Genomic DNA, 4,150 nt, shown 5'->3' on the forward strand with positions numbered 1-4,150 from the left:
CTCGCTGAGCCAAGCTGCAGCGTTTGACCCTGTAACAAAGAATGTCCCGACATGCCTGAGAAGTGTACACGTCTGCTGTGTTTGGAAAAAATGATCGACAGAAATTTTTTTTCTACCAGTGAATTTTTCTTCCACAGCAACTCCCTACAAAATCTCTGAGAATAATCGGGTCTACGATGCTCTAAAGCCGACGAGCGTAAGCTGATATTATGGTCTATGTTGTCGGCGGTATACTTCCTTCGTTCGCAGCAATAATTAAGAAGCAAAAAGAAAATAACTAATAGCGTTTCAAAAAGAAGAAAGAGCGCGCTGCCGTCTTCACTATAGTTCTGGTCACCGGTAATCAAGCCACGTAATGTTTTAATTTTTTAAGTAGCTCGATAGCGACTGATACAAGTTCGCATACAAAGAAATCTGGTCTCTGATTTCTTTATTACATGTTTTTTTGCAAAAAAAAATAAATCAAAATAACTCTGTTCTGTGTTTCTGAGTTTCAAAGGTCGGATCACTTTTTTTTTCCTCCAGCACGTTGCAATGAGCTTCAGCCAAAGGAAAACTTTATTTAAAGTGCAGCCTTTGAATACATTAGCGCGCACAACGTGTGCGACCACGCGCAATCCTGCATCTTGGTCGCTACGTAGCAGCTAAGCTGCTCTCTCATTTTGTGCGTTCGGGGCCTTTCTCTTCCTTCCACTTCGACTATGCATTTGTAGCAAGCGTCCGGATGTGGGCCCTGCATTTTGTTCTTCCTCTGTCGCTTACTTCGAAGGCGTATTTACCCACTGTTTATTTTTTCTGCAGGAGAACTTTGCAAATCACTTTTCACCGCTTATCCTTGGAGCAACGAATACTTAAGCACGGACAGTAGGAATCTTCACGTTGGTGCTGTTCACTTCTTTAAGCAGCCGCCCACGCGCAAACTAGCGTATGTCTGTGGGAAAAGGAAAAAAACGATCCTTTTAGAAATTTTCATTCTGCAACTTATCTCTTAACTTTTAAAGCAGCGCACAGATTTTATTGGCAGCATTTCTGGGCCTCTCGTTTTACTGTGATTTTTTTTTCATTTATTCGGGACTGTGTTCAATCGTAAGTGAAGGGAGAAACGAAACTCATAGTCTTTACGAAAGGCGCACCGTGCCTGAAAGCACCAGCAGTGCAACTGCGCATGAACATGTTCAGCCCACTCTTTCGTCCTAATGTTGGCCAGAAAAAAAAAATTAAACTGTATTATGTGCACAGAGGGCCTGGAGTTTTCCCGCAGGATGCCTGCACATTTTAGGAAATTCCGGCATGAATTACGACACTCGAGAGAACAAGACAACACCGCCTCTCTCTCTAAGGGCTGTCTGGGTATCACATCAAGCGAAATCGTTAGCCTGTCTGTTTTCTGACCATCGCATGTTTTAATACGGAATGCCGCATTTAAACAGCAATATAAAGGAGGAGTGACAGCTTCGGTGCTCCCACACCTTCGCGCGCGCTGCACTGGGCAAATTCCGTATGACATTTCAGCACATGAACAAACAAATCCTTCATGGCCGCTGATGCTTATAAGCCTCACAAGGAAGGGTACCTCAGGCATCATCAATATCATCACCCACCTGACTGACTACACCCACACCAGGGCAAAGGCCTCTCTCTTGTCTTGCAAATTAACCCTGTTTTTTGCTATTTCTGGCAGCCCTATCCCTGCAAATTTCTTAATTTCATCCGCCTCCTGCTACGCCTGCCTTCTCTTGGAATCCACTCTTTTACCCTTAATGACCAGAGATTACCTTGCCTTTGCATTGCATGCCCTGCCCAGGCCCATTTCTTCCTCGTGATTTCGACTAGGATGTCATTAACCTGCGTTTTTTCCCTCACCCACTCTGCCCGCTTCCGGGCTCTTAACGTTGCACCTATCATTTTTCTTGCCATGGCACGCTGTGTTGTCCTCAACTTAAGCTGAACCCTTTCCGTTAGCTTCCACGTTTCTGACCGGTAGTTGAGTACAGGCAAGATACAGCTGTTGTACACTTTTCTCTTTAGGGATATTGGTAAACTGCCATTCATGATCTGAGAGAACCTGCCATATGCGCTCCACCCCAATCCTATCCTTCTAGTTATTTCCCTCTCATGATCCGGATCAGCTGTCACTACCTGCCCTAAGTAGACGTATTCCTTTAGCACTTCCAGCACCTCACTACCAATTGTGAACTGCTGCAATAAACTGGTTGTTCGCACCCTTAAACCAATTGATAACAAAAAGTGACATTTTTTTTGTATTATCGGCCAAAGTTTTCATGCATCTCGCTGCGACTATTCATCGCAATGTGTCTTTACCCGTGGGAGATGAAGGAGCTCTCCTGTGCCCTCTCCCTCGCAGTGTGGCTTTGCAGTACGGGCTTCCCATTGAATTTATTTTCACCCACGGTAGTACAAAAGCCGAACTGTCCTCTTTTGGGCGAATGTTTTTTTGTGATTACAACTTGGTTAAGCTGTTGTCCGAAAGCGGTGCGGGAGGGCACAATCTGTTAATCTTTTTTAAAGTCTCGGAACGCTTAATGTCACTCGTTACTTGAATAGAAAGGCTGCTGCAGAACACCAAGCCGGGCTCAGCTGAGCACGTTTTTATGCCTACAGATATCTTCTGAGCTCGAAATTCTTTTTTCAATTTCGGTTTCGCTTCGAGTCAGTCATAAAGTACGAAATAACCCTGCCACTAGCAACGCCCTTTTCTCGAGCGCAACAATCATAATTTCACAACGCGAATCCTTCGGCGCTGTCCATAGATTGCTCTGAATGCACTTACCTTCTCTCTGCAAACAAATACAGACAATAGCTACAACTGTGCGACCGGCTAAAAATGTGCAAGTAATGTAATATACCAGAGTCCTTTATACTTAAAGCCGCAAGGAAAAAATACGAATAAGTCATTTTTTGCTCGTTTTGTGTGTTCCTATGTCCTAAGCTATGACTATATAATTTTACAAAGAATACAGGGAATGTTCATACGTGTGTGAACGCAAGTACTTGTGATGTTTTTTTTCCTCTGTTTTCTGCTGCAATTTAATAGCTATTCCAAAGGCGTGGGCAGCGAAAGGCCGCAGCACAATGTGTTTGATGGGTGCGGGCTCCGCTGCCCACCGACCACGAGCAGCATTTATATCGGGCCTCTTTTTGGGAAACAGCCGGCCGGCGATTCTTGCGCGTCGTAAAATTCCCCGAGCCAGCTGTTGGCGACGCAAGAGGGCGGAATAATGGCCAGCGTGGCCGATAAATTCTTTCCAGCAAAAGGATTTTGTTGACTCTGCCATTGCTTTTACGAGTATAGCACGCCGATAAAAGGCGTCGTAGAAGAGACGCAAGTAAGAAACAAGCGATCTCAGATAGAAGATGCCCATTGTTTTCCTTTTCTGTATTTGGAATAAGCTTAAGATGTCGTAAGGAAAACGCTCCTTTCCATTGCGTAACTCTGTTTTTTTTCATTTTCTTCTTCTTTCAATGCGTACCCAGTCTGCGAGATTTAGAAGTTAATTGTTCTACCTATAAATAAAATTTTTTAAAATCCGCCACCAATAAGAGACCTCCGCCCGTCCTTACCTGTGTACTCCGGAGACCAGTTTTAGCCCCATCGGAAGGAACAGAGAGAGAGAAACAGAAGAACGGAAAGACAGGGGGGTTAACCTAATAAAATGATTGATTGATGATTGATTGATGCCCAGTAGGTTACCTTAGACGAAAAAAGGAAAACGAAAAAAGAGTATAGGTTCGCGCAGATCCAGATATGCTTTTCCCGAGATAAATTTTAATTCGAATGGGTTTCATTTGACGTCTGCCTGAATGATATTCTGGGCGCTAGATGCGGCCCCACATTCATCGCAGATGGCTTGAGTCCCTAAGGGCCGCGACAGCCAGCGAGCAACACGTCCCCTCTGCGACTCAGCCTTCAACGTTCTAACCGGCGCGTGCCTGACACCGCTTCCTTTTCCAAAGCGCCAGTCCATGTGGTGGCGCTACAGAACCCCCCATCCAGACATGTCGAAAAAAAATAAACGAAGGAAAAAAAAAGCAAGTCACAAGTAATCAAACACTAGGAACAAAAATCTAGAGACATATACAGATGAAGTCCGTGTCCAGGTTGTAGCCCGATTAGCAAGCTGGGTCGCAC

The 4,150-nt window shown here is 44.7% G+C and overlaps 1 long non-coding RNA gene across 1 annotated transcript; it reads right to left on the minus strand.

Annotated features, from left to right (window-relative positions):
* Positions 1–505: 505 nt before the first annotated feature.
* On the minus strand, positions 506–2,878 carry LOC144094530 (uncharacterized). Its single transcript, XR_013306516.1, has 2 exons — positions 2,792–2,878; positions 506–931 (listed from the first exon to the last, which is right to left on the minus strand). It is a non-coding gene; the product is annotated as an uncharacterized LOC144094530 (long non-coding RNA).
* Positions 2,879–4,150: the final 1,272 nt, after the last annotated feature.

Source organism: Amblyomma americanum, chromosome 6 (assembly GCF_052857255.1).
Source record: "Amblyomma americanum isolate KBUSLIRL-KWMA chromosome 6, ASM5285725v1, whole genome shotgun sequence".
In the NCBI taxonomy this organism is placed as follows: Eukaryota; Metazoa; Arthropoda; class Arachnida; order Ixodida; family Ixodidae; genus Amblyomma; species Amblyomma americanum.